Source organism: Corapipo altera, unplaced genomic scaffold (assembly GCF_003945725.1).
Source record: "Corapipo altera isolate COAL_440 unplaced genomic scaffold, ASM394572v1 308, whole genome shotgun sequence".
Classification (NCBI taxonomy): domain Eukaryota; kingdom Metazoa; phylum Chordata; class Aves; order Passeriformes; family Pipridae; genus Corapipo; species Corapipo altera.
Window position 1 is genome coordinate 3,047,988 of NW_020884925.1, and position 12,664 is coordinate 3,060,651.

The window sequence follows — 12,664 nt, forward strand, 5'->3', positions numbered from 1 at the left end:
ATTTAGGAAGTGCCAAGGAATACCCGTGCTCCAGTGTGCCATGTGACTGCAGCATGCATCCCACTTCACTCATACAAGGAGCCAGCCCATTCCTTTTCCATTCGATTACTTTGCCTCCCTTTGTTCCTGTAAAAAAACCCGTGGTGAGCCATAAAAATTAAACACACGCACATTTTTCCCATCTCTGCCTTTAGAGGCCATGGCTTACTGAAAGAAAAGATTGCTTTTCTGTGTCCAGGCCAACAGTTTTCCTCTCTGGATTAGCGAGCAGGATTATCACAGCCCGTGCTGAGCCAGCACTGCTGCAGCTGGACTTTGGTACCAGTTGCCAAGCTGCCCAGTTCAAAGCTAACTCAGGTATAGCTGTACAAACTGCAGTCTGCAATGCAGCACCAAATTAACTATTTAACTCAAACCCAAATCCGTTTTCCCTACTTACTGAAAAACAGCAGCTGACAAACTATGGATCTGGCATTCTCTCACATGCAATAAGATTTGCTGCAAGTATCTAAAAATACACTCGCTGGCTGACAGCCCAAGGAACCGATCAATGAAAGTTCAAGAGGTGCATTTCACAGTCCAGATGTTCTCAAACTGTGCTCCATCAACAACTTACAGAGATGGCTGGTCACATTGTGCTGACTTTTCTCCCCTTTACTGCACCAGTTTGTGTCCAAAAGGTGAAAAGCACATTTACAATTCTTAAAATATTTTTCCTTTTGCTACAGTTTGCATAAAAATATCACAGCAAATCAATAGGATGAGAGGCCATCCCAGAGACAACCTGGTGGAACATATGAATCAAACCTGAAGTGCTGGAGCAGGATGACCTTAATGAGAGTTCCAAAGGCACAAAAATTATGGGATCCACATGTACACACACACATTCTGGAAAATGACAAAACATCCACATGGCAAAAATGTTGTTCCTAACCCGACCTACACAGTTTGTCAGTAGATACAGTGTCAAAACTTGTGGAAATCGGGGAAGGGCAAGAGAGCTTACCTGTTTATTTAAGGAAAAACCTAGTAGGGTTTTCTAGGCAAATGAATTGCAACATTGAACGGTGTTACTGATCATATTTTATTAAATACTCATGCTTGAATTATTTCCTCCAACACTTCAGTTATAAATGATTATAAAAATGTAAAATATACTTTGGAGAAAAGATGAAAACTCATTTAAACATACACTTATCCTTGCACCAAAACAAACACAAAACTATCCAAACCGAATAAAATCTAAGCTTGAATACAACACACCTTGCACAGGGGATACACATCCTCTAGCTATGGACACACACACTGCCATCCACCTTTTCACTTGGATGTTAAATTAACAATTAGCAACTTGAACACCACTGACACCACTTGCCACAACAGGCAAGGGGGGAAGCAGCTGGGTCCAGCAGGTAGAGCCAGGAGCTGCTGCTGCTACGTGTGTATCTGTCCTTGCTCAAATCACAAAACCACCTTATAGTTCAGTCCTTCGGGGGGAAAAGGAAGAGAATGTTTTTAGCTTGATAAGAGGAAAGTCATTAGAAATTACATACCATGTAGCTTTATTGCCCATAGCAGAGACCTGAAAAACAGGTCATGTATGGCACCTTTACATATCACTTTTTATTTTGATCTTGGCTTGCAAGTCCTTCCTTTCTCCTTTCCTCGCAAAGGCACACACTTCTCATAGGAGCACAAATCCATAAGCATACTCAGAGCAGCCTCTGAGGCTCTTTTGCTGCATTTCCCAGAGAGCAGCCTTAATTTTGCCAAGTCAGAAGAATCACCAATCCATCATCTTTGCTACATGTTACAAAGCAGAAGACTAAAGCAAAATTCAAACATTCAGCGCTTTTCCATGAAAAAAGTGCTCTGCAACTTCAGTCTGCTCCATCTTTCCTTCCCTAAATAGAACTTTTGCCCTTGGTTTTACGTCTGTGCTCCATTCTCAGGACTGCTTGATAAAAGGAGAACATGCATTACTTTTTTCAAACCTAAATAACCCAGACAAACTCCCTGCTTTTATCAAAACACCGGTGTGCGCCTGGATTTTTCCCTGAACGCCAACATTTCAAACTTTTGCCTGTCATTTCACTTGATTTTCAAGTAACCATTTTTAATGTAAGCCACAGCATTCTGTACTCAATTTCTGGTGTGGGCAAGGATTTGTTTTCACCTGGAGGTTCGTGTCTCTGCAGCACAGGTCAACAGCTTCGTGCACAGCCCACTACACGAGCCTTTCAGCCAACATTCTGCTGGCAGATTCCTTTACAGACATACTTCTAAACCAGCCCAACTCAAAATACTGCTGTGGGCAAATATGGGGCTTGGGTGAGAAGTGGGGAAGTGTTTTCCTCAGTTCCCCACCAGTCTCTCTGTCTGAGGGGTTACCGGGATCACGGGCGCTGCCGCCGCCGTCTCTGTTTTTCACAAGTCTTTTGGCAGATACACAGAGCAAGACAGATTCCTTTCTGTATGATAAATGCTACAATCACTATCATCTCCTTAGGGAAGGCAGAGTGCTGATCACAGCTCAAATGGGCATTCAGCTCCCATGGAAAATACAACTTGTCTACTGCAAGGCAGGCTGATCTTCTGCAGGCTGAACAGTCACAGACAGAGAACATGTGTTTTGATTAACTGAGCGTGCTGCACTTGATACAATAAAACCACTGCTTTGAGTGGGTTTCATCACTTTTGTTGTCCTTAAAGGCAATAATTTTATCACCTTACTGCTTTTCTTTTAAACTCCGGCTTGGGAAAAAGAAAGTAAGATGAAATCTAGATGAAAAAGGTCTGTTCATCATCACTTGCTCCCCAGCCTGTGTAAAACAAAGCACTGAAGCAGTGGGGATTCTAACAAGCTCACAGTTACCTCCAAGCATAAACTTACATAAATGATTGCCCAGAGGAACCTGCAAACTTACCCTACATCATATTCTGACATACTTGCAAAAATTATCAGCTATTGACACTGCAGTCAATAATTTCCTATTCCACACTGGGATCTTAAAGCATTAAAAAGCCTAAATAAATATTCATAAGGTAGAAATACTTTCTCTTCTATAGATAAGCAACATAAGGTGTGGTGTGTGACATAGAGAGACATGCCATTTCACTCATAAATCCTATTTGCCTGTCTTAATCACACACTTGTTCTCCTTCACTGTTTATTTTCCTCCCTTTCTGCCTGCAAGCAGTTTGGGAAGCTTCTAAACTGTTTTATTCTTCAGGGCATTTTCTGTTTGGTTTGGTTTCTAATACAGTCTATGTTTAAACAGTCTATATGGACCCAAGCATTGCTACGAACACCCATACAGAATTAAACTCAACAAACAGAAAAATCTCTCAGACCCCTTCAGAACTGCAGGTGTCACACAGTAAATGTGACAGGCACAGTCTGCCATCGGAAAAGCTTCCACTGAACTCCGTTCTGTTTAGTTCTTACATCAGCTGGATAACAGATGATTAAAAATACAAATAATCTATGTCATATACTTCAAACCTAGGCTCTGAATGCAAACAGTGCCATTATCTGCTTAACAAAGACCAATTATTCAGTGAATAATCAAGCTACTGTGCAAGTTCTGAATGCCTATAATATGTTATTTGATAATATGGTGTCTTCTGACCTAGACAGAGCTGCCTACAGCATATAATTAAAGGTTTCAGATACATTATGCTCCTCTCCTGCCAAATGCTGTTCATGCAGTATGCTTTATATACTCAGGGAAAGTAAGAGAAAAACAGTCTCTTTCAGACTCAAGGGCTTTGCTAAACCATTTAAATACAACCAGTAAAAGCCCCAAGATCAGATGTCCTTCTAGGGAAGGAAAGTACCACCACCTGTTTTTCTTCCAATACCGAATCCTCCATTTTATAATTTAATATTTTGAACACTGGCCTTCCCTTTTTCCATGAAAAAACACTTGGCATTGCTTTATGATAGCACCACAACCAAGATAAGTATTTCATTACATTAGACATTACCTGGAGAGAAAGCTCCTGCCCCACAGAGCCAACGACAAAAAGTGAGGATGTTTTAAAGTGATTTTTAAAGCTTGTGAAAGACACAGGCACTAGGGCATGAAGTCCTCCCCCTCCTGACAAAATGAACTGTGCAAGCCTGTATTTCCCAGTCAATTTGTCCCATGTACCTTAATCCTTATTTGGAGGCATGAAGCAGAAGAAAGCTGGCTCACTTCACACGTTCACTCAGTCCCTGAAAGCTCTCTACCAAGGCAGTCTGTGGAAGTTAACAGTGCTCTTAGATGAGGATGTGGATACACTTCCCTCCTCTAACCCAGCAAACATCCATCAGATCCCAGCTGATGCCAGTCACCTGGGCACTCCGAGGACTGGCTGCCTTTCCAAATGCGTCAAACAAATAACCAATTAGTCTTTGTTTGCTAGTTCACTGTATCCACTGCTTTCATACTCAGGCCTTGGCAGCCTACCAGCTCCTTCGACTGCAGTCCCTTCCCTTCCCCCCAAAAAAAGGAAATCATCTTATGCTGAAAGAAGTTCTTCAAAAGCAACCAGCCCAACTAAGCTTCAGAATGAAGCAATGCATTCAGATTGGGTAAAACATCCAGCTGCTAATGGAAAAAGGACCAGGTTTTTTTCCACTGCTCCCAAATTCCAGAAAAGTACAAGGGAGCTGCTAATGAGCATTTTCAGAGAGAAAAAAAACAAGAATGTTAAAAAATAAACCAAATATCACCCTTACAGCTGGACAGTACGTACCTCAGGATTCAAAGGGTTGTAATAGTCCCTGAAATCCTCTTCCTTGGGCTGTTGAGGGAATCCTTTGCCTGGCACTCCAGGCCTTCCCAGCATTTCAAAGAATACCTTCATTTACACATCAAAACTCCTGCCTTCTGGCAGGATATGAAGGCTGGGTACCAGCCTAAAAGCAGCACTTCAAAATAACTGTTATAGTCTCTTGCTTAGCTAGAACCATGTTACATCACCTGCACAACCACTTCTTTTTCTACAGCAGAATAATAGATGTAAGAAGATGGTCAGTATCTTTAAATGAAAAACCTTCAGTATCTTTAACTTAGTATAATCTTTTTCTAATGTGAGTCTCAAGAGTCACTATGGTGATCCTGACTCCTAAGACCATAGAGAAACTGCCCTCCCAGTTATTTCTGCTTCATGAGAAGCAAATACTATGGGAATTCTTCTCATTTTCACATTAAAAACAATACTGGGGAGTCAAGTTTGGTGAAGACACCATGAATCTCACTGAGCATGTCACAGTTAAATCCATCACAGATTTATCCTACAACAAACTCCCAAACAAAATACATTTCAGAAGACTTCAGTACAAGTCATACAACACCGTGCATTTTAAAAAACCCAGCTACCATTCCCTTAGTAGTCTCCAAAGTTCTCTGAGCAGGCTAAAAGAAAACCTTTGGGGTTTCCTGTGCCACTCCCCCTGCTTTTTTTTTTCTTCTTCTTTTGAACTGGAAAAAAATTCCACAGAACAAAAGTCATTCACCAAAGTACAGCAAGGTGCAGCTGAGCAGTGATTTAACAGACCCTGCCAGTCAGTCTCAGCCAGCAGAGCTGCCTGCCCTCAGTGCTGCTGCTACCACAGATATTGGCTGTAGATCACCAGCAGATAAGCCACAGCTCTCATGAGACTGTAATAGAAGCCATTAAATATTTCCTTCTCCCAAAACCTACTCAGTATTCCCACTGTCAGCCCAGTTTCACAGCTGTGTACTGAGGGTTGAATCCTCATTTTAAAATACTTGGAAGACATACTAATGCACAGAATATCTGTTCAAAAACAGCTCCTTCAGAGCAAGTCTCAAACTCAGGGGTTTTTTTTGAAAACTTAAAATGAACTTTTCTCATTGCCCGTTTCAGTACATGATAAAAGTTCTTCAGAAAGCTATTTGCAATCTTTTAAATAGGTTATTGCAGGGAAAAAAGGCAAAATATCTCAATGCTTACAATATTTAATACTTATTAAGATTATCAAGTTAAAAACTTGACTGCACTTCTGTTCAAAACAAAATGAGAACTTTAAAGAATGCAGTGAACAAACTCCAGCCACTCTCCTCCACAAAGACAAAACTCTTCTTTCCAGTCCATAGGCACCTTCACATCACATATCACAGTGGGGTCAGTGCAGCAGTCCTGCATAACAAACATGCACGTAGCAATCAAAAGTGAGGATCCCCGACTTAAACGGCAAGGAAGGTTGTTTCAGATCAATTCCCTGCACCTGACTTATTTTCTAGTTGTATAGCCACCTGTTCCCATTGAAAAAAATACAGATTTTTTTCCATGTGGCTACATGAAAAACAAACTCTTGACTTACAAAACAGAAAACGTACAAAAGTTAACTTTCCTAAGCATAAAATAAATCGAATTTAAAAATTACTTTTGCAGGTACTCTTGTCTGCAGGTAAGACATTGAATATAATAGTATAAATATCACCTAATTGTTTTTTTCCAGTGGCACTCCCTTTTTAAAGGTAGGAGAAAGCTAAGTTACTACTATTTCAATGTTTGCAATATGAAATGTGATGACAACAAAAATGTACACATGCTCATGGTGCCAAAGACAATAAGACTTCTCTTTGCCAGTGTTGATCCTTGATATTCAGGTAAACAGAAATACCTGGATAGACCCAAAATGCACAAGACCTGAATTAACATCTGCTGTGCATTTAGAGAGGCTGTGACAAGCTTGTGCTGGGAGGCAAAAATGTCAACGGGATTTTTTTTCTGACACACATCCAGTATTATCTATATAACTAAGGCTTTCCTAAGCATCTATCACCATTCACAATGCTCTTATTAAAATGTATTTAGATTGCAAATCCTCTGGGACAGGACTTGTCTTTTATCCATACTTGAACAGTCTACTGCTCACAATGAGGATCCCAGTCTGTTTAGCTTCAAATACTAGACTAGCACAAGTATTTTGTTAATGTAGAAGACTGAAAACATTCAGAAAGCACCATTTGTGTTCGTTCTGTGCTTAATTCCCATTTGCAGTGCAGAATAAGCACTTCAGCTGTCATTCTAGTAACAGTTTTACCTACCTAAGAAACTCAAGATGGGGCCAAATTTCCCTGCACAGTGATTTCACAGTAAGTGGCAACCAGATGGACAGCACACTGCCATATGCTCCCCTTTGCTCAGAGGTGGAAAAGTGAGCAAATGTGAATCAGAAAAAAAAAAAACAGAGAGCAGGGAGAAAAATCTCTCTGCAGCGTGCCCATTAATTCATGCACACACCCTTTCCTACCAGGAGCACGCTCGAACTCCTCCGCCCCTTGCACCTTCGGATCCAAATTCCCGGGAGGCAATGAGGCAACCAGGAGGGGCAGCTGCTGCCTCCAGCACGGTCCCTGCCAGGCAGGTCCCTTGCTGTGCCACAGCCAGCAGTGCTGCTTTCCTAAGGAGAGCCATTGCACAAGCAGGAGGAGAAGAACCAGCCCCACCTCGGCCCTGACACAGTGATGGGAACACCATCCCTCTGCAAGCTGGAACTCTCCCCAGTGCAGCCCAGAGGCTCAGAAACTCTGCCCACTCTGCAGCCTCCTCTCCACTTTTCTTTTTTGGCCCAGAGATAACACATGTCAAAAACTTTTAGGCAAACCTTGATGCTGCCCACGTCTTGTGTTGCTCTTTAGCTGGAGCGATCTGGCCATATTATAATGTCTCTAAGGAGTACCTGCCCTTTTGAGCCAGTTCTAAAAATAACACCTTTCCAAGTTAAACATATCTATTCAACTACACTACTGCCCCTGCTCTGAAAGTCCTTCTTCTTAGGAAAAAAGAAAAAACAAAACAAAAAGAGCATTCAGATTTCTGGAGGTGGCAGCTGGTAACAAGAAAAACAGCAAATATCTGCAAGGAAAATCTTTGAGATTGATTTTTTTTTATACACTTGTGCAAGTAACATGTGAACCTTGACCCATATCTCACTTTCCCGCTAAAAAGTTGTTTTCAAAGCTGTCTAGTTTTATCATTCCAGATAAGAATGTAATTATTTACTCTATGTGGGTTGTAAAATTCAGGCAGCTATTATATACAGAGAAAAATTATGGACTGCTTGCTGAGACACACCACATGCCTCATGTTTACATCCTGTATGTTTGCTAACTTTAATTACTACAGACAGGAGCTCTTTAGTTCATTTTAAGAAGGGCTTTCTTTACATTTGTGCCATCAGCTAAACTGACTGGTAGTCCAAATGGTGTGCTTTTCTATAAGAAATTATTTGACAGACTTGAACAAAAGCATTGAAGGCAAAATGACAAAATAATTCAATCGCAAAAGTCTCACCAACTTCAATAAAACTTGCATTTTGCTATTTTTAGACATGAATTTTCATTTTCTATTAGTGGAAAAAGCTGGTAGGCACACTTAGATATCAGACACATAACACTTTCCACTACAAAGACTTTCACAACTTTTTTGAGAAGCTCTGACACTTGCCTCGTCTGCAGGCAGCCTTTGAAGTTCCCTGGAACAGCAGAGATGCTCTCTGTCTCATGGCAATCCATTCAAGTTAAACTGAACTGTTTTCCTATGCCTGCTTGCTTTTTTTAATCTAGTGTTTGGTGGCCTCTCAAAAAAACCAAAAAAGAACCCAAATGGGCATGAACTCCCTTGTCCACAAAGGCTGGGCACCTGTACCTTGGAGAGAACAGAGGCAGGCAGGGTGCTGAAGCTGAGAAGCAGAGTGGCAGGACAGAAAGAAGGATGGAAGAGGTCACACTTCACTCTTTATTTTCCCAGACAGAACACACAACCCAGAAGTCCTTCCCTCATTCATCAAATAACAACCTTACCAAGTAAGGCAATTACCTGAATTAGAAATCACCACTGAAGGCTCAAATTCCATTTAGGGATTTTTTTAAGGTCAACAGGGGAAGTTTATACCTCCAGGTAACATCATTAAAAAGAAAAAGCAAAACCAAAAAAAAAAAAAAGGGGACTAAACCTCACAATACCAAGAGGTTCTGTGGGAGAAACTAATTTGCAAGAAGGTTACTTGGGTTGAAATCAAAGCTCTTGAAAATTAGGAAGCAGCATGCTTAGAACAGCATATGCCTTTTGCTCCATTTGCATTAATCCTCTTCTTAACTGTTAGGATCACACACTATTTTTCCTGAAAACTGTTGGCTCTCTGATACCAGGGTGGCTCACAACACAGAACTGTATCTGCAGAACTCTTAATCAAACATCTGCTGACTTACAAGCCTGACTTTGCACCAGTGTATTTGAACATACATTTCAAATGTGGTTTCATTTGTGTGTAATGCCACAGGGGCACGTGGGGCTTTACAGGATGCAAGGAAAGACACAATAATTGCCACAAAGAAATTTTAGTTGAAACACATCAAAGAAACAATGAACCCTAGACAAGATAAAATGAAAGAATGAAAATGAGACAGGGAGAACCTGTTCATGCTGAAAATATTATTATTTTGAATAAAACAAGGGATAAGCTGATACTGTATTTTATAATGCTTAGTCAAAGACAAAAGTGTGATTAGAAAACCTCCATTGCTGCTTGAGTTTACAAGAAGGCCTGTCTTCACTCTCCTCATGCAAAAACAGCAATTTCAACAGGATTGTATGGAGGTAACAGCTCACTGGGAACTCATAACTAAATTAAGAATTAAACCCTAACACATCGCAGCTGTCACACCAAATCCTAAGCCCAGCAAACAGGTGGGCTGAACTATGACAGAGGCTGAAGTAACCCTGCCACCTTCACCCAGCTGCTGCCCACAATGCACCACCCAAGAATCTGGTGGAAGAAAGGCTTTGATTCACCTTGGGCAGGAACCTCTAGAGCCAAAGAATGAACAACAGCCACGTTCTACCCCACAGAAACCAACTTTAACCATTTTTCTCTTGAAGACAGCGTTTCAACAAGTATGCTCATGTCCACCTATACTACAAAGACACTCCCAAAAGTACTGTCAGAGCTCAGAAATTTTTTCCAAGTCAAAAAAGCCCAAACTCTTCATTTTCCAACACCGCAGATTCCAGACTTACCCCTCATATTATGAAAGCCAAAATGAGCCTGGCAAACATGTTTCACCAGTGCACAGTATCACTCTAGAACCAGTGAGGAGAGGAAAAGTAGGAATCAAACCTCAGTCTTCCTCTCATATACCAACTAGCAATGATGATTCTTCAAATAGCATATACTTGACACTTCTGATGATAATACATGCAGCAGAAAAGACTCCAGCTCACTCTCCTGTGTCAATATTGGTTCTGCAGTGTTCGTAAGGATTAAGTATTTTGACTGTTAGGTAATCCCATTGTCCAGGAAGCAGATTAGCTCAGCACCACTATATAGAAATAACACCTCGTTTGTTGCTCTGATAGAGTATGCAGATAGTTTTATACTGCATAGGACAATTCAATTAATTGTTGTGCTACTGCCAGGTAATGCAACTAATTTAAACAGATACTGATGATATAGGTAAATTTTAGTCATGTCAGGATCTCGAAGGGCAATGCAGTTCCTCCTGATTGGGACATAATCCCGTGTTCCAACACTGGAACCATGGGCTTCATCGTGCTGGGGGTTTTGTGAGTCCTGTCCCTCTGTGCCCAAAGTGATGCAACATCACTGCAGAGTCAGACTCCGCAGCACAGAGACCACGAGAGGCGGAACAGCAGCTGCCAGGGACCCAGAGTTTGGGGAGTCACCACTGACCCCAAACTGCAGTAACAGCACAACAGTACTGGGGGCCGGGAGAGGGGAAGTGTAGTGAGCATCTTGGACAGGGCACCTTCAGAGCTGTAATCATGCCTACACCCAACTAACCTTTGGGAACAGACACAGTGACAGGGAAAACAGCTCCACTGCGTGCTACGTTCTGCATTTATGCTGTCAGTCACAATCTGAAAATATCTGAGCGGAGTAGCAGGCTTGCACTGGTACTCACACTGCAAGCATACATAGCTCACATCTTAATTTTCTTACTGACCTTTTCATACACCAGTTGGAGTCGAGATCTTTATCTCACCTACTGCTCCAGTTCTGAAGCTGAAATAGCTGATGTGTACTCTTGCTACCTGTTCTCTTTGTCCACTGGTGTCTTTAGCACAATTACTACCTGCTAACCACATCTAACTTTGTGTGCAACTTCCACCTCTTTTCGCCCTTCAGGCAAAATCCCCACCTTGCACTGAACGAGTCAGTTTTGCAATCCAATGGGTAGCATCAGGAGAGAGCTGCAAAAACTCCACTTTGTTCAGAAACATAGAGGAATGAGTACGAAGTGCTTCGGGAATGGGCTCTTGGTTCACACAGTCCCTTCCCTGACTGCAAGCACACTCTTCCTGCATTTAGGAACCACAACACGTTTGAAGAAGGACACACTTGCTTCTTTTTCCACATCCTCTGTAACTGAGAAGTATTCCCCCCCTTCTCTGCACAGAGGAGACTGCCCCACAATACAGACATTGTTCTCCACGTCGAGGAATGGCTTTTCCCATATAAGATACTTGCTGCACAGTGTTAATTGGGGTGTCTCGTTGCAGAGCACTTATGTGCTACTATTGCATGGTCTAATTTATAATCCCCACCTAATGTGACTGTGTTAGTAATAATCCTTTTACAAGTGTCCTGCAGGAACTTGCAGCATCTTCACAGGAGCTACCAAAAAATAACCATCAGTATTGTCTCACCCGATCCACACTTGGGTAATAATGTTACACAGCACATTAAAAGAGCACAGTTTGCTTACCTTTCTTTGTGCAAATTCCAGCAATAACTCTTGCAAAAAGAGTAGGATTCCTAACAGTCACTCCACAAAGCAGCAATTTCTGACTGTGTGCCTGTGACAGCAGCCCTGTGTTCAGACAAATGAGCCTTCTCTGCCGTGGCAGAGAATGAGCATTCACAGCTGTAAACACCCCTGCATCGTTACTCACTTTACTTCTTTCACATGTACCATCTTTGGCAGCTGTTACAATGGTGTCAGGTGTGCACTCTATTTAACACAGACCTTGTAGACAGGTTTGCTCTCAAACCCACATGTAAGAACCAAGAAATTCTGCTGGAGACACATTTAGCAGAACCTTTTCCCGTACATTCAGCAAGCTAAGAAGCATAGAAACCATGCATACCCACGGACTATTCTCCTTAAGAAAAGTTACTGTGACATGCTGTCTTGTTACAGCTCATCAATCCTCACGATTTAGATTTCACCTCTACAAATATAACAAAAAAGGCCTATCACATTTATTACATTTTTATGTAAGGCAAACCAAAAATTCCCTGGTTAAGAGCACTCTAAATGGATTTCAACTTCAGAGAAGAAACTACAGTTCCTTTTCTGGTTGGGGCAAGCAATGATGCTGCTCCGGGACGGGGGATTTCCAAGAAGTGCTGCAGCACCTTCACAGACGTGGAGAGCTCTCGGTGAAGGCACTGCTGAGGCACCACACGTTGGGTGGGTTTGCCGGCACGGAGAATAAAAGCGACTTTCGCGCTCAGGCATCGCCGGGGCCGTCTGTGGCCGGGACCCGCACGGCACGAGTTGCCCGGGGGCGCGGGGGCCCTGCCGAGCGGCGCTGCCGGGGGGCTGCGGTGCGGGAGGTGCCCCCAGAGCCCCGCAGCCCCTCGGCCCCCTCCCCTGAGGGGGTAACGCCGCTC

General features: G+C 42.3%; 1 protein-coding gene across 5 annotated transcripts in view; it reads left to right on the forward strand.

Annotated features, from left to right (window-relative positions):
• NRG4 (neuregulin 4) overlaps positions 1–12,664 on the forward strand; it is a 49,657-nt gene that overhangs the window by 10,891 nt on the left and 26,102 nt on the right. The gene's annotated exons all lie outside the window — the stretch shown is intronic.